The following is an 18,725-nucleotide window of genomic DNA, read 5'->3' on the forward strand; positions in this document are numbered from 1 at the left end:
TTTGCAGCTGGGTGGCGTTTCTCTCTTGCTTTGCTTGTTATTCTTGTGTGTCTTCCAAGTCATTTCTGACTCATGGTGATCCTTAGCTTTTTGGGGGGTAAGATTTGTTCAGAGCTTTTGCCTTCTTCTGAAGCAGAGAGAGTGTGTCATCAAGGGAGATTTTAATCCTTTTTTTTACATTTTAATGTTATATTGGTTACATAAGATTGAGTAATTAGTAACTGAGAAGTAGCCTATTGGTTGTAGGGCAATGTTTCCTTTCTCAGCCTCTTCTGTATGTTTTATAGAGGGAGTCAAAGCCTCGCAAGCTGCAATACAATCAGTAATTGGCTACTCACTTTTTTCATTGAAGTACCTAAACTTCTGTGCTAGAAAGGCCTAAGGATATATTTCAGAGTAGCGTGCTAGAAGTCTCTAGCAAAGAAATCTCAGTACCTCACCAAACTACAAGCCCCAGGACTCCATAGAGTAAGCCATACAATAGTATCAAAACTGCTATGACGGGTGGTGCAGGTATATTCTTGGTCTACCAAGCATGGCTTCCAGCACAGTCTTCAGGTAGCAGCTGTTATCAGGATCTAAGCTGATATGGAGAGAAACAAGTTGGAAATTGTCATCTCTTTGATTTTAGTTTTTCTTCACCAAGAATTTATTGGTATGTATGGATAAATAAACCTTTAGAGTTTGGGTTCTTCCATTCAAGACTCAGCTTCCAACATTGTTTGGACCCCTAAGAACTGAACCTGATTGTATCCTAATAGCTTTGTGCTTGAATTTTCCGAGATACACATACTAATCTATTTCGTAGGGCCCTTCTACACAGCCATATAACCCAGAATATCAAGGCAGAAAATCCTACAATGTCTGCTTTGAACTGGGTTATCTGAGTCCACACTGCCATATATTCCAGTTCAAAGCAGATAATGTGAGATTTTATTCAGCTGTGTGGAAGGGGCCTTAGTAATGCCTGAGCGTGACAATGTTGGAACCCAGTTCTGGGATTTCATTAATGTATGCTTATCTGGAAATAATAGGACTGTGAGGTGCAGGAGACTTCAGTGAGTTCAGATAACATGAGTTCAGGGTGACATATTTTAATTTAGCTTTTCATTTCCTAATAATGAAGGAGTTACACTCCATTCTGTGACAAACCGTTAGCAATATCACTGTGAACCAGGGATGCTATGATAATTGGTAACTATTACATCTGATGTTCTGTAATGATTTGACATATCATATTGTTAGGTCTTGTGTTTATTTTCCTGGTCCACCAAATGTTGACAAATGTCAAAGTAAACTTGGATTCCCTGTGGATTTCGTTTTTCTTTTGTAGATTTCTATAAGCATAATAACTGTCATGAAATTTGTCAGCTAGGCACTGGGATATTTTTAAGTCTCTGTTTTCAGGCAAAATTCCTGCATCAGATCATATGTCATTATCTGAAACTGACTCTAAAGCAAGAGACCTCATTACTGCAAAAATTATTGTGTGAAGCCTATGCATTCTGGTTCATGAGAATTTGCAACCAATCCTTTTGACATTTAATGTATTAATAGGTCTCTCTGCTAACTATATCTGAGGACTTTATTTTGCTACCGAAATACAATTGAACATTACATCTTAGTTAACAAAACATTAAGGGCAAATAACTCCAGACCTTGCAAGCAAGCATCACATAGTAGTCCTGAACCAGAAATGGGTGAGATGGAAACAGCTACTCACATGAGTTAGCAAGCTTAGAGATGAATTTTAAGAAAACAAAAACAGTACCACAAATGATTTATGTAACTTTAAAGTGGATAATGTAGACATCGAAATAGTTAAAGATTTTCTATACCTTGGCTCAGTCATTAATCAAACTGGAGACTTTATTCAAAATAAAAGAAGACAGATGAACTGACAGAATTAGCTAGCTATAAAGAGACTAAATAAGATCACCAAATATAAAGATATACAGTATCATTAAATACTATATCATTAAATAGTGTTTTCATTTTCTATGTCTGGGTGTGAACGCTTGGATAGTCAAGGAAGCCAGCAGGAAGAAAATCAACTCATCTGAATATGATGTTGGAGAAAAGTTTTATAGATACCATGGGTTGCTAAAAGAATGCATAGTTCCTGGAGAAAATCAGGTCTGAATTCCCACTAGAAGCACAAATGACTAAATGGAGGCTATCATACCATGGACATATCATGGGATTTTATGACTGATAGGAAAAAAAATTACAATTGAATGTAAAGTGGAAAGCAGTTGGAATGGAGGAAGACCATTATAGTTGGATAGATTCAATCAAGGAGGCCATAACACTTGAGTTTGGAAGATCTGAGCAGGAATGATATAACAGGATATTTTTAGAGGTCTCTCATTCCTGGCCTTGTCTTTCTCAACTGCTGAGTACGCCTGTCCTGTCTGGCAAAAGTCTGCCCATGCAAAGCAGGTGGACATAGCACTAAACGAAACATGCAGAATAATCACAGGATGCCTTAAACCTACACCTGTTGATAAACTCTACAAGTTAGCTGGCATTGCCCCTCCTGACGTGTGACGGGAAGTTGCTGCTAACGGTGAGAGAAATAAGATTGAACACTGTGAAAGCCACCCAGTGCATGACTATCAGCCTCCTCCCACCAGACTCAAATCAAGGAAGGGCTTCATGAGAACCACCACTCCTCTTGATGTTCCTCCAGCAGCAACAAGGGTGTCTCTCTGGGCAGCTAAACCTGGCAATTCTAACTGGATGGCCCCCCATGAGGGTCTTCCTCTATGGGCAAACCAAGAATGGGCAACTTGGAAGTCTCAGAAGTGGAGTGGGCAGATCTAAAGACAACTTGGCAAGGTGGCACTACCTGGAGGAATCCTCCACCTTGTGTGACTGTGGAGCAGAACAAACAACTCTGCATATGTATGCTTGCCCACAATGTCCTGCCTCATGCACGAAGGAGGAGTTGTTTAAAGCTACGGACAATGCGGTTGCTGTTGCCCATTTTTGGTCTAAAACTATTTAGTTGCTTGTGATTTCCTTTTTTTCATCATTTTAAAATGTATTTGTTATAATCACAAATCCTAATAATTGAAATCATTTAATTGTTAAATGTTGCCATTTAGCTCATGGATTGAAACAGTGTAGTATAACCATCACACCCATGGATACTTGAAACCGTGGATACTTGAAACCATGAACCCAATGTTTTTGACTATACTTGAGCTGGAGGCCTATCATAGAATTGTACTGGAGGACCTAAAGATGCCCACAAACACTCCCAAGAGGGAAATATTTTGTAGAGCATGGATAAGTGAAAGCATGAATAGTGAAAATATAGATTAAGTCAGGCCACAGGGTTATCTGTTCTTGTCCACAAACCCAAATGGTCTCATCTGGACTCAATAAAGTTATCTGCCACCCCCTTCCTCCTCTTTGTTATCTTCTCAGAAATCACACAAAACCTGTCTGCTTAACAACAGAGTCATGTGACACTTTCCCACAAATTCTATGATTTCTTCTCCTGTAACAACATAAAACAACAGCAATGAATTATTTTCAAAGTGAACCAATATATATTTAGATGTATCTTGTTAAATTAACAAAAACAAAATCACATGCTCATTCTTCTCTGATTTTTCAATAATTGTGGAAAGATGAAAAAAATCATCCAGCCAGACGTTCTATCTTGCTTGCTCTTTTCAAATGCCTGGCAGTAAATCAATACATTAAAGTTATCCACCTTATGTTCAGTTTACAAAAGGCAAAATCATAATGTAAAGTAGAAAAAATAGGTTATCTGAGCTATCAGAAAATTTTGCATCTGACATATCGAAAAGATCCTCACACGTTGCCGAGACAGGTTTCCAAATATTTTGGCAGATTGAAAATAACCTGTTACTATAATACCTTTAAAATTGCTCTGCATATTTTGACTATTTCGTTAGCATAATAAGGATGTGAACCTAGAGAGAAATTCCTATCCACTTTATCTGGGTATAATTTTGTTCAATTTAGTTGGACTAAATCAGAGCAAGCAGTCTCTCCACTGATTCAATTAGCAAGCTTATCAATGTAATAGGACAGGTGTTTTCCCTGTTCTTTTGCAGTCCTGGGATTTTCTTATTTAAGGAGCTTACAGTAACTGAATGATCATTTATTTACCTCTGAAGCTTCACACAGACTACAGTATTCATCAGGCTTCTCACTTTGGTATCTATTTAGTTGTTTCACTTCACATATTCTCTCCTTAGCTGCTATAGGAGTCCCTGGTGGCACAGTGGGCTAAACCCTTGTGCCAGCAGGACTGCTGACTTGAAGTTTGGGTTGCCGGTTTGAATCCAACTCAGGGAGAGCGCAGATGAGCTCCCTCTATCAGCTCCATGTGGGGACATGAGAGAGCCTCCCACAAGGATGGTAAAAACATCAAAACATCCAGGCATCCCCTGGGCAATGTCCTTGCAGACGGCTAGTTCTCTCACACCAGAGGCAACTTGAGGTTTCTCAAGTTGCTCCTGACATGAAAAAAAGCTGATTATCATTAGCAAAAATTGTGAATGACTTTGCAGCAATCCACAGTCTAGACATCTAGTCTGGAGATGTTAAGTTCAATCCCTTCAGTGAGAAGAGTATTTGCTTTTACACTGAGCTCTTATCATCACAGCCTATGGACTATGCCTAGAATTCTTTTAGTGCAACTGATACTATGAATAACCCAGTATTAGCTGATTCGCCAAAAGGAAATTACCTCCATTTCATTCTGGTTTCATGTCACCATACAGCACTGAGACAGTCTTGGGTGGTCTGATACATGACCTGCTCTGGGGAAAAGACAGAGAGAGTATGATCGTGGGGATCTCCATGGATCTCTCAATGGCTTTTGATATGATTGATCATGATATACGTCTCTCTGATACGTGGAAATAGGAAGCGCTCTGTCACCATGGCTCCATTCTTATTTGTTTAACCCCATGGGCATTGCCTTGGTGAATGACACAGGTTTCTATCCCATCTCCCATACTGTTCAATATCTATATGAAGCATTTGGGGGAGGCCATTGGAGATTTTGGGGTTTTGTGCTATCGATATGCTGACAATGCTCAGTTGTATGTTCCTTGTCACTGGAATCAGCTGGGAGTTGAAGGTGCTGGAACAATACCTGGATACTGTAATTTACTGGATGAATATCAGTAAATTAAAGCTGAGTGAGATACAGACTTTGTGAATGTGTGGTATTTTAATAAAATAGAAAGGAAAGCTGTACATTGATACTTCAACACTGGGCTCCCTAGCCAGTGTGGGATTAGGAGCCATTGTTGCAATTGAAAGAAATCTGACTATTCACAGCCGATACTTTTATTTTTCATGTAGTCGAATTCAGTATCATACTTCTCAAGCTTTCCCCCCTTTCTTTCCACCAGATGTCATTTTGAATGCATTCTCACAAAATTCTTATATCAAACTTTGTGTTGCCATTGAAACAGGTTCTGTCTTGAAGTTTACCTCTCTTTCTGCAGCTGATAATCTTGCATGAGAATATTCACTCATGTTGCATATGTTCTGCTTGTGCCGTTCTTTTCCACCCCGAAAGCAAATCAAATCCTGAAAGTGAAGGGAAACACAGAGCAGCCTTCTTTGCAGGCTTTCAAGAGTTCTCAAGTGAAAAGAAAAAGTGTAACACGCTTGCAAACAGAACAAATATATCCCCACTCATGATTCCAATATTGGTGTCCATCTGTTGACGGCGTCTGCAGAAATCTTCTGATGTGGTGTTCAAGCAGAGATATTGAATCTGACTTTCAAGCCTCTAATATACAGTTTTCAGCTCTCCACTTTGTGGTTAAGCTGTCTCTGGCTTCTGACCATTTCCCTGGATAGTTGTTTCTTTGATGTCTGTCATCATTTTCAGTCTGTTGGGATCTGAGCTACTGACATTGAGACTGTGCAGTTCTGGGCTTGTAAATTCTTCCTTACATGCCTCTGGACAGGAGGGCTGGGGGTCGAGTGCCCTTTATTATTCCTTTGCAACCCATAAACCAAGAATCTCCCAAACCCTTGTTAGTGTAGTTCGCACAAATTATTTTCTGTTCACAGAGTTGTCTACAGAGAGCAGATACCGTCAGTGCATTATCATTTTGATTTACAAATGGTGGCTTTGTATTTAACTGTTTGGGATGCTTACAAGAAACTGTCATACTACTGAATCAGACACTAAGAAGCAAAGAGGATCAGAGCGTCATTTCCAGATCAGAGTTTGTCACCTGCTGAAGAATCACTTTCAGCTAAAAAGCATTTGGATCAAGAGAATGAAACACAAATAGAGAGTCAAGTTGAAGTCAAAATCCAGAGCACTGAAGGTAAGCAAATTACTAAGCAGAAGAAAACACAGACAGCAGGAGTAGTAAGACCACAACATGGCTGAGCGGTTTTCAGGTTACAGATAAACCTCTTTCTTTCCTTCACAGACCTCCCAGCTGAGTTAATGGAATTTTGCACTTTGAACTCAGTTTGCAGAAATTGAAGTAAGCCAAGGACAAAGGGGGAAAGTGGGGAGAATGAAGAGAAATTGGGGCATTTTAAATTCAGCTGAAAAAGTGGGATGTCCTTGCCCAATTGGGACAGGTGGAAGGTTGTATGGTCCCCAGAGTCAGTTTGGGGGGGGGGGGAGGCTACAAAATGGGGAGGGGGTTATAATTTGAGGAGACACCATGGCTAGCCCAATCCTTAGGAAGAGTGAGATGGCCATCTTGTGGCAGATGTAACAATGCAGCAATGATGGGCTAAGAAAAGAGCTATACCATGGGTACAGCACAGACTGTTTCATGCCATCTAAACTATCATGATGTCCTCAGTGCCATCCACCAGCACTCATGTAAGATTCAACAAGCTATATGTGAAATGGAGGGACAACTTTTTATAATTTTCCTCAGGTGGCAAAATATTTTGAGCAGGCTCTGCCACCAGCTCATTTCCCTTTTATAATAGATCCAATCCCTAGTTGCACGGAAATGTGCATGTGGATGTGTTTTTTCTGACTCACACTGCCTCTGTTTTATTCAACTACTTTCTCACACATGCTTCTCATAGGTGTTTTCTGGACCACATTAACTTTCCCCATCCCATTCAGTGTAAAACCACCAGCTGTGTGGCTCCTTATTTGTGTTAACTGATAGCGCTAGCTTGGAAAGAGGAAAACATTGCTTGTGGTAGGTATACAGTAATTGAATACACATTTAGCAGTTTTGATCATCAATTGTTAGAGCTAAATAATCCAAAAGTTGAAAGTAAGCAAATGCTTAAGTCTTTCATAACTATGCAGGAAACAATTACACAGGCTGTTAAATGGGTAGGTGTGGTAGGGAGTGTAAACTGTTATTTAGCTGGTGAAATACAAAACAGGATGACTTAATTTTAACAGTAGGATCAAAGTGAAAGAATGTCATTTTCCTACTGTATTTCAGTGTGTATAAAATCAAGACTGCTTTTTTTTTTAAAGTGAGATTTCAATAACTATCTCTGGAGAATGTTTGCAAAGGGAGTAATTGCTTATTAAGATAAGAGGGACCAAGATGTTCACAAGAGAAAACAATTTGCCACTAGATGGAGCACTTGTGATTCCTAAACGAAGCACATCAAGCCATAAGAGCTTAAAGCTATTTAAAGGGAGGGGGTGACTTGAGCCCATCAATCTCTCAATGCTTTGGCAAAAGAGATATATTTTTCCAGTCCCCTTGGACAGGATCATCTGCACATTATAACGCACACACTCACACAATCTGAGATCTTTTCTGTTGGCCATATCTTCGATCTTCTAGATTATTTACAAAATCTCCTTGATGCACCATTGGTGCTTAACTCTGTGGTCAAGCTGATCACATCACCATATTGAGCCCCCTCCCCATTACCATTTATATTTTGAATGAGTTAGATCAGGTAGAGAACTTACATTTGGCATAGCTTTCACTAGAATCCAAATGACTCTGCATTTAACTCTTACTGCCAGCGTAGCTTAGTGGGTTCAGCATTGGACTATGACTCTGGAGACTAGAGATTACTATCTCAGCAATGGCAACCCAATGACTAATCTTGGGCTACCCTCTCTCACACACACATACACACACAGCCTCATAAAACCTCATGATAGATTTGCCTTTGGGTTGCTATAAGTCAAAAAGTGCTTGAAGGCAAACCACCACCACTTTTCATTGGTGCTGCTATTGGAACAGATGGAAATTTCAGGGTCTGGAGGTGGGATTCCCTGTACATTCTAGATTTTATGGTTAAAAAACCCTATTATCTATCTTGCATAGAACTATAAAACTTCTTTTCCAAGATGCTGCCCTTGCTTTCTTTTGCAACCTGCAGAGCCAGGTCTCATAGGGTTGCAAGAATGGCAACTGGAAACTATTCCTATACTAGTTGTGCAGAAAAAATAATTTTAGCGGATCTTGCTTATCATGCAACCAGGTAAGAAAGTATCATGCAATCTGTCACAATCCCCTCTTCTAAACAATCATAGACAGTATAAGTAACCTCTCCTTACTCTGGCGACACTAAATCCTGTGACCTCATATACTTGTGACTTTGTTTTTTCAGACAAAGCTAAGGTTCCCAATTGGAAGTAATGTGGCAGACAAAGGGGAACGTGGAAAGTTATATGTTCTCAAGTGCTGGGAGGTTCGAGGTTTTCAGCCTTCTGGTTCAATAATTAAACCCAATATAGTGGAATAGACTAAAAGTAATAAAAACTCTTTTTTTACTCATGCCCACTGTTCTTCACAAGCTGCCTACATTTGTGCTCTGTTAATTTGGGCCAACCTTGATGTAAATAGTAGTGTGTTCTGTATATATCTTGTTCCTGAGTCTGAAATTCTACCTACAGAACTTCCATGCATGATCTCTGGATTACTACACAGTACTCTGTGTGTAGATTCAAGATAGCCAGGTGGGACGTGGAAGTCCCATCTTTCCCATTGTCACTGTGACACACTGTTGTTTCTTAAATGTGTTTTGAGACTGATTATTTATGGTTTCAAAACACAGACTTCATTCTTGCAATCTCATTTTGATTTCATTTGCCCTCTTTTATACCCTAAACAATTTGGTCACTTTAGACTGTGAGTCCCTAGAGAACAGGACTATTAGCATTAAGGAAAAAATGGCTGTCAACTGCTCTGAACCCAGGGAATACAGCAAGACATAACTGAAGTGAATAAGCAAATAAGTAAAGAATGTTTACTATTGTAATGATGGTATTACAATAGCTTCCTGTCCACAACTAGCATCTTTGGTTTGTTGAGAAGAGGAAAGTAATTGTTGTCTGAGGAAAGTAGTTTTTAGTATTATAGATACTAATATGCTGGCTTATGTATTTCATGTCTCCCAATATTTTCAGAGAAAAAAAACAAAGGCCATATGTGATCAAGCAACATCACTGTGTATGGTCAATTTGACAAATGTTATTAATGAGAACACTAACCACACAAGGTGAAATTAGTGTCCTAGCACACTGTCAGGATGCTTCCTCCTCTGAGCCTGCCAGACGCTGTCATATGATGTATGGTAACTTCCAGATGTGTTCTGTGGAGCATGCTAGGAAGCTTCCCATGTTCTGTTGAGGACAACAGGGCCAGCGTGAGGGGAAATGTTGTTGTGGGTACAACATGGCACAAGGCATTGGGATTTGCCATAGAGGCTGATGAATTGCCCCATGGGACCTCATCAATGTGATGAGGTCCAGAGACAAGCTTGGAGATACTGTAGCAGTTTGAACTGGATTCGCTGGAAAGTACAAGAACCTGACTCCTGCTTTTCTCTTCCATTTGCTGAGTGTAAACTACCTTTGCACTTTGAACTCAGGTTGGACCAGTGCAAGTAAAGTGGGGACAAAAGGAGAGAGAGAGAGAGACCAGAACATTTTGAACAGTTTTTTTTTGGTGTCAGGAGCGACTTGAGAAACTGCAAGTCGTTTCTGGTTTGAGAGAATTGGCCATCTGCAAGGACATTGCCCAGAGGATGCCTGGATGTTTCATGTTTTACCATCCTTGTGGGAAGCTTCTCTCATGTCCCTTAATAGCAGCTGAAAAAATGGAATAACAGAGGATTAATCAACACTGTAAGGAGCCCCGGTGGCGAAGTGCGTTAAAGCACTGACCTGGAGACCGAAAGGTCCCAGGTTCAAACCCCGGGAGCAGTTTGAGCGGCCGCTGTTAGCTCCAGCTCCTGCCAACCTAGCAGTTCAAAAACATGCCAATGTGAGTAGATCAATAGGTACTGCTCCGGCAGGAAGGTAACGGTGCTCCATGCAGTCATGCTGGCCACATGACCTTGGAGGTGTCTACGGACAACGCCGGCTCTTCGGCTTAGAAATGGAGATGAGCACCAACCCCCCAGAGTAAGACATGACTGGACTTATCGTCAGGGGAAACCTTTACCTTTATCTTTAATCAACACTGTGCCTCCTATATTGAGGAAATTGGATTGTGTGGTAATCTGATAGTCGCAGTGTCAGCCTTCCACATTCACTGCGGTTAGGGCACAGGAGCCCTTTGAACATGAATAACCACACATAAATAAATTGCTTTTCCCTCCTACCTGAGAGCTTCTTTCTAGGAATGCCTCAGTCTTCTAGCATGACTCTAGGATCAACTTCTGCTGGAAGTTGAATATAGGATTGTATTGAGTTCCTAGAGAAGTGTTTTCTATAGACCTCTCTTCAGACATGGGCAAACTTCGGCCCTCCAGGTGTTTTGGACTGCAACTCCCACAGTTCCTAACAGCTGCTGTTCCTAACAGTCCAAAACACCTGGAGGGCTGAAATATGCCCATGCCTGCTCTAGTTCCTCCAACATGACTGGAGGAAATTGACAATAGAGTTGCACTTGAAGACCCAGAGATTTCTAGAATATAATCAAATCCACAAAAATCAAAACCTCCAATCTGGATGGACGACTGTAGTCTAACCTTTCCAAGCTTTCTATGAATATGTTTGTGTCTTAAAAAGTTAAAAGAGGAAGATCATAACACAAAACAGTTATATGTCATCCATGGAGGCCCAAATCCCAGACCTGATGAAACAATGACCTCTTGGCAATCAACACAAATTCAGTTAATTCAGTGGATACACTATAGTTAGATCACAGTGTCCAGAAGAGGAATACATGATCGGTCATTTGTCTTTTGATTTGTGTAACCAGAACTCTTAAAGTTGCACTTTCCGTCAAGTTTTTAAGACCTTGGATGCGATTTCTTAGAAGCCATGTTACAAATTATTTAAATGAAACTGTTTTGTTATTTACATGAAGTTTTACTAAAGGTCATGATTTTATGTGTTTTTTGTTTGTTTGTTTTAAATACTTGTAAGAGGTTTGAGACAATACAGACTGTATATTATACTGTATGGAAAAGAATCCACAAGATTAAAATGTCTCATTCCAAACAGCACTAGCAGTCCCGATCTAGTGTTCCTCGGAATGACACACATCATTTAATTTACAATAGCAGTAATTAACCCTTGCCAATTAAAGTGTAATTACTCAGTGACTGAGTGTCTAATTGACACTGATAATTAACTTTTCACACTACTAGGAAAAATGTGATTTAGGGGTTTTTTTTTCCGTGCACTGCTGAATAAATCATTTCATTCGAAGTGGACAGAGAGAACATATTGTAATGTGTGCTGTGGGTATTTAATAGATAAAATAAAGTATAAAGAATATCATAGATGATTCATCTTCTTATATTTTAATTGGCATGATGGGTAATAATGAGTTGACAATAAATGGTTCAAGATCAGATTTCTTGTTTCCTTACATTGCATACATTGAATGAGATGGTGTTGACGGTGGCATGTCTTCCATTGAATGTGACCCACTTGGAGCAACTCATGTGGTATAGTGGTTAGAGTATAGTAAACTAGGATTTGAAAGATCTAGTTCAATCTCCTTTAGGACATGACTATAGCTGTTTGACATTAGACTACTCACTGTCTCTCAGCCTGAGATTCTTCATGGTGTTGTGGAGATAAAATCAAAGAGTTGCAAGAGTCCTTGTGGACCATCCAGTCCAACCCCCTACCAAGAAGCAGGAAAATTGCATTCAAAGCACCCCGACAGATGGCCATCCAGCCTCTGCTTAAAAACCTCCAAAGAAGGAGCCTCCACCACACACCAGGGCAGAGAGTTCCACTGCTGAACAGCTCTCACAGTCAGGAAATTCTTCCTAATGTTCAGGTGGAATCTCCTTTCCTGTAATTTGAAGCCATTGTTTCGCATCCTAGTCTCCAGGGCAGCAGAAAACAAGTTTGCTCCCTCCTCCCTATGACTTCACCTCACATATTTATACACGGCCATCATGTCTCCTCTCAGCCTTCTCTTATGTAGTCTAAACATGCCCAGCTCTTTAAGCCGCTCCTCATAGGGCTTGTTCTCCAGACTCTTGTGGTACCCTATATGTTCTCCATCAAAAACCTAGGAGGATAATCAGGATATAAATATAACTGATAAAGAATGGATCATTGAAAAAATCAAACTGGCGATGACAGCTGCTCAGCAAAGCTCATAACTCAATTGCATAACACATTATCTTCCCACAGAAAAAAGATATAAGTATAAGGTTGTAAGTATTGTACAGTGTATAGGTATTAGTATTATTAATAATAATGATTTTATTTCTTACCCATCTCTCCTCATGGCTTGAGGCAGGTTGCAACATAGCTAAAATCACAAAATCATATTAAACATTCTAATATATATATATATATATATATATATATATATATATATATATATTAAAATGTATTTCTATAAAATACATATTAAAACACCAAACAAAGATTTAAATGCAAGATGCAAATTCAAAATTCATGATTAAAAATGGCTGGGGAGGCCTGCTGGAAGAGATAGGTCCCCAAATGTGTTTCAAATTCCAACAGCTCATTAACTGTTTGAGCTCTTCTGACAGGTCGTTCCACAGTCTTGGGGCGGCTGATGAAAAGGTCCTCTGAGTGATGGTCGCCACCTTCAGAGGACCCGGGGGCAGATTGTACAGGAAGAGGCGATCCTGTAGGTAACCTGGACCAAAACCATGTAGGACTTTAAAGGTCAAAATACACAGTTTGTACTTTATATTATGAGAGTGATCCAAGGACTTACTGGGGAATGTATGAAAATAATGTTTTATGAAGGGATTTAGGGTACATAAGAGACCCAGTTGCCTGGAAACATCTTTCTTGGGATGGTGAAATAGTGGTCATTGAGTGATCAGCAGCAACAGCTACACCATGGAGCCCCCAGTGGTGCAGTGGGTTAAACTTTTGTGCTGGCAAGACTGCTGACTTGAAGGTTGGGTTGCTGACCTGAAGGTTGCTGGTTCAAATCCGGGGAGAATGTGCATGAGCTCCCTCTGTCAGCTCCAGCTCCCCATGCAGGGACATGAGAGAAGCCTCCCACAAGGATGGTAAAAACATCAAACATCCTGGTGTCCCCTGGGCAACATCCTTGCAGGCGGCCAATTCTCTCACACCAGAAGTGACTTGCAGTTTCTCAAGTGGCTCTTGACACTGAAAAAAAAAACTACACCATTTGATGGAACTCTTACTAGCAAAGAAACTAAGAAAATGGCTTTTGTCCTGAGGCAAAGAAGAGAGAATATGTCTGCTTTCACTCCATCCATGATATGTAACTGAGGTAGAAGTGAGGATCATATTGTTCTATAGACAGAACAATTCTTCCCAGTCTTCTTCACCACTGATTATGCTGGTACTATAATTGCATAGTGTGAAAGCTCCATTTGTGAGCTACATAAGACCTATCTGTGCAAACAAAATACCTCTTCCATGTTTGGACCTCAATCAATTTGATTTGTTTGGACTGAGCATGCCATGCAAAAATTCCCAGAAATAGTTGTTGTCATCTAGCAATTCAAATTCCAGGATGGAGCAATGCAACACCATGTGAAGAGAAGCATTTTCCACTGAAGTGATCCCAACTGTGTACTTTCCTACTACGTATTTCTTATAATCAGGACCACCCTGCAACATCTGACTGCATGAGGTGGAGGAGCAATTGGCTCCCTTTGCCCAGCTGACATTTATAGTACCAAAGCCCTGCAGGAATCCTCCCTTAGTCTAAGGGCAGGGGCATCTCCAATCACAATTATGTGTGTTTTGTTATTTTAAAATGCTTTTATGTAAGAAACAACTGGGTTTCTGAAGTAGTGCGTGCGAACTATAGTTTCTTCACTCTCTGCAGGTTTTAGATTGTTGGGTTCCCTGGCCCGAAAAGGATATCCTTAAGATATAGAAATAGTTTTTGAGATGACCTGCCAGTTTTCTGAACTGCTGTAATGGTTATACTGTAAAGAAACTCTTGACAATGATGAATAACCTCTGAAACTTCAGAATAGCGGGCTTTGTTTATTTTGCCATCTTGTTGCATTTATGTTAGGTTTTTCACTTGGGGCTACACTTATTCTTTGAAAGCTGAACTGGTTCTCTTGTCATTTAAAATTCTCATCCCCTTCCCCCCACCCTTGCCCTTCCTTCCTTGTCTGAGGCATTACATAGAAAAATGATGGCTTAAGATGCTACAATTTCCAATTTGGACTTTAACATTGATTATCTGCTGCTTCAAACCTTTGAAAAGAACAACCCAGGCCCCACTTCAGGGCTTTTCTCCAAATAGCTTCCACAAGCAGAGGGTTATTCGGCTCAGCCTGTGTGTTTGTGTATCGGATATTTTGAACCACTTCGGTTCTGTGCTGCTAGGCTGAATTTGTTTCTGTTTGATGGCTGCTACCCTGTAAACATAGAAAACTTTTCTTGTGTTTTGTTTTGGTCATGAAAGCACACATTTGTTAAAGTTTATGGTCACATGTCCAAAATGGCACTGTAGTTTGAGGATAACTCTTACAATTCAACAGATGCATTGATTATTCAAAAGATGCATTGCTACATCACTTGCCTTATACTATGCAGCATTTCCTCCAAAAATGCTGGATTTTAGTCCAAACTTTAAATGAGCTATTCAAGATGCTTAATATAATTCAGAGATAGAATTAACACCTTAGATAATTTCTTTAAAACTTATCTGCCCCTCTTTAAAGTAGGGCTTTAAGCCACCCTAACTGCAAATTAAAGGTGCCACAGAGCCGCTCTAAAGTTTTCAGTGGTTGGGTGTTCTTCTCAAGGTTTCATGATAAGGCAATGCCTTTAAGATTTGGCTACAATTCAAGTCACTGCTGGTGTGAGAGAATTGGCTGTCTGCAAGGACGTTGCTCAGAGGACATCTGGATGTTTTGATGTTTTCACCATCCTTGTGGGAGGCTTCTCTCATATCCCTGCATGGAGTTGGAGCTGATAGAGCAAGCTCATCTACACTCTCCCCGGGTTGGATTCGAACTGGCAACCTTCAAGTTAGCAGTCCAACCTTCAGGTCAGCAGTCCTGCCAGTGCAAGGGTTTAACCCACTGCGCCACCGAGAGCTCCATTGGCTGTGCTAAGATCTCTTGATTCTGAGAGACTTTGTACTTCTTTCTTTTGGGTTTAACCATATCTATTTTGCCTACATTAATGTTATCTAGAATTCTAAGTCATCATTGCAGCACATAATGAAAGCACATGATATGGAACATCTATTTCCTCTCATGCATTCTGGCTGAATACCACAGTCTTTTTTATGAGATAAGAGATGGATGTTCAGGTTTGGAGACAGCCCATGTCTATGCTTGACCTAGTTTCCCAGCTCACCAAATCACACAAGAAATTATACAACACTCAATCTACATTACCTTGCTTACAAAATTAAAATAAATGACCTACTTAGGTCTTCAGAAACATTGTGTTTAGGCCACCCCGCTCCTTTTAACATAAGACCATTTCACCTCGTTTGAAATTAGCACAAGAGGAAAACAAACACAAGGAAATGGATTGAAGATGCAGATTAAGTTGCTGGATTCAAGCATGCTGAGATGCAAGGAAGTCTTCTTTTAAAATCACAATTGGCTCTGAGGCAACAACTTTCACTCATCCACACTGAACAAACAGAAATGCACTGTGCGTGGAGAGGAGTGGAGCCAAATTGCACAGCCATGGGAATAAACCCAGAGGGTGAATGGCATGGCAATTTAAAATGACACAACACTGCATTTGAGGTTCAGACCAAAGGATTAATAGCTTCTTCTGATAAAATTGTGGTAATTAATACCTTTGTGGTTTATTACAAGGACCTCTACTCATGCTCTGGAGAAGTGGCCCTGGGTAGTTTGTGGAAGAGTTTGATTTTGGATGTTAATGGAAGACAAGAATCAGGAACTCCAGGAAAAAGATTTCCAAGGGAAAAAATGTGATTTGACTTCATAACTGAAGATAAAAAATCCCCAGGAGGAACGGCAGATGGAATTCATATTTGGTTTGTTGTGTTCTCACAGAGCTCTCAAATACAGGTAAAGCTACTAGGACAGTACACAACACGTGGCAACACAACTGAGGTGTTTTGGAACTGCTGCCCAGAGGTAATCCAGGACTGTGGGCAAAGGCTGGTGGGCAACCTACTTCTTTCTCCCATATAATCATTTTAACTGCCAAAGCACAGCTACATATTTCTAGGTGGTAAATGTCCACCAGTTTAGCATGCTCAAGTATTTTCAGCATTGCTCTTTCGTTTGACAATATCCCTTATTCTCTGGGACTTCGAGCTTCACAAATGATGGAAATCAGAGACTTGAATAGGCAACAGAAAATAAATACTACTCAACAGTATTATGTCTGTATTCAAGTAGTCCAAAGTGCTACAAAGGAATTACACATTCAGTTTCTGTAGTGTGTGAGAGAACCTACTTTCTGTGCAAAAAACAGATTTTTTTGTGCAGAAAATTCATTCACTGCACAAAAAGAGGTTGCTTTAATAAAAGAAACAAATGCCCCACTTTTTGTCTTCACAAAATAAATCTTTCACAACGATTTGAAATATTAAATGCCAATAGAAAAATATCCCTTACCTGGAATTAAGAAATACAAAATATTCAAAACTTGGGTTGCTGTATGTTTTTCAGGTTGTATGGCCATGTTCCAGTAACATTCTCTCCTGACTTTTGCCTGCATCTGTGGCTGGTGAATGAAGCAAATGGAGTGTATATATACGAGGGCTATCTAGAAAGTAGATTACATTTTAGAATTAAAAATGAACAAAGTATAGGAGAAAACATTTACCATATGCAGTTGAAAGCCAGACCCAAATACCACTTCTCAACATAGTCCCCATTGAAATCTAGACACTTCTCATAGCGGTAAAAGAGTTTGGAAAGTCCTTCCCCACCAAACTTTGCCACTTGGCTTGCGTCCTCAACCAGGCGGGCATCCCTTCCAGCAGCTGCGCATGTGCAAGTGCTCAACTTTCCTCCACGCTTGTCCTGGATCGCTCTTCTAAGGTTTTGCAAGAAGCATACCTTCCCTGTCCCAAAAAACAGTTGCCATAATCTTCCTTGCAAGCATTTGCAAAATAGAAGAGCGATCCAGGATGAGCGTGGGGGAAAGTTGAGTGCATGCACATGCGCAGCTGCAGGAAGGGATGCCCGCCTGGTTGAGGACGCAAGCCAAGTGGCAAAGTTTGGTGAGGAAGGACTTTCCAAACTCTTTTATCACTATGAGAAGTGCCTATATTTCAGTGGGGACTATGTTGAGAAGTGATATTTGGGTCTGGCTTTCAACTGCATATGGTAAATGTTTTCTCCTATACTTTGTTCATTTTTAATTCCAAAACGTAATCTACTTTCTGGATAGCCTATATATATATATATATATATATATATATATATATATATATATCTGTGGAATGTCCAGGGTGGGAGAAAGAACCCTTGTCTGTTTGAAGCAAATGTGAGTGTTGCAATTAGCAAGCTTGATTAGCATTGAGTAACCTTGCCGCTGCAAAATCTATCAGTGAGAGTATCTGCATAGAGGTAGCCTGGCTGTTGTTTGCCTGGAGGCATCCTTTGTTTAACTGGCACTTGATTGTTAGCTGTCTAGAGTTCCCCTATTTCTGAGTGGTGTTCTTTATTTACTGTCTTGATTCTGGTGTTTTTTTAATGCTGGTAACCAGATTTTGTTCATTTTCATGGTTTCCTCCTTTTTGTTGAAATTGTCCACATGCTTGTAGATTTCAATGGTTTCTCATAATAGTTGTCAGAGTGGTCTAGAATTTCTGTGTTCTCCAATAATATTCTGTGTCCAGGTTGGTTCATCAACTGCTCTGCTATGGCTGACTTCTCTGGTTGGATTGATCTGCAGTGCCTTTCATGTCCTTTGATTCATGTCTGGGCACAGTGTTTGGTGATCCCTATGCATGGTATGTGGTAGACTCCTGCAGTGGTTTAAGGATCCCTCTTGTTCTTTGCTGAATGTAGCATATGGTGGATTTTCTTAGTGGGTCTGTAGATGGTTTGTAAGTCGTATTTCTTCAACAGCTTCCCTGTGCAGTCAGTGGTTCCTTTGATGTATGGTATGAACACTTTTTCTCTAGGTGTATCTTTGCCTTTATTCTTGCGGCTTGTTCTTGATCTTGCAGCTCTTCAGACGTCTGTCATAGAATATCCATTTGGCCTGTAGAGCCCAGTTTAGGTGGTTCAGTTTGCCTTGGAGGAGGTGGGGTTCTCAGATCCTGTTTGCAGTCTACCAGGACTTTAATTGTGCTTCTTTTTTGACCTGGGTGATGGTTGACATTTTTATGTAGGTATCTATCAGTGTG

Source organism: Anolis carolinensis, chromosome 3 (genome assembly GCF_035594765.1).
Source record: "Anolis carolinensis isolate JA03-04 chromosome 3, rAnoCar3.1.pri, whole genome shotgun sequence".
Lineage (NCBI taxonomy): Eukaryota > Metazoa > Chordata > Lepidosauria > Squamata > Dactyloidae > Anolis > Anolis carolinensis.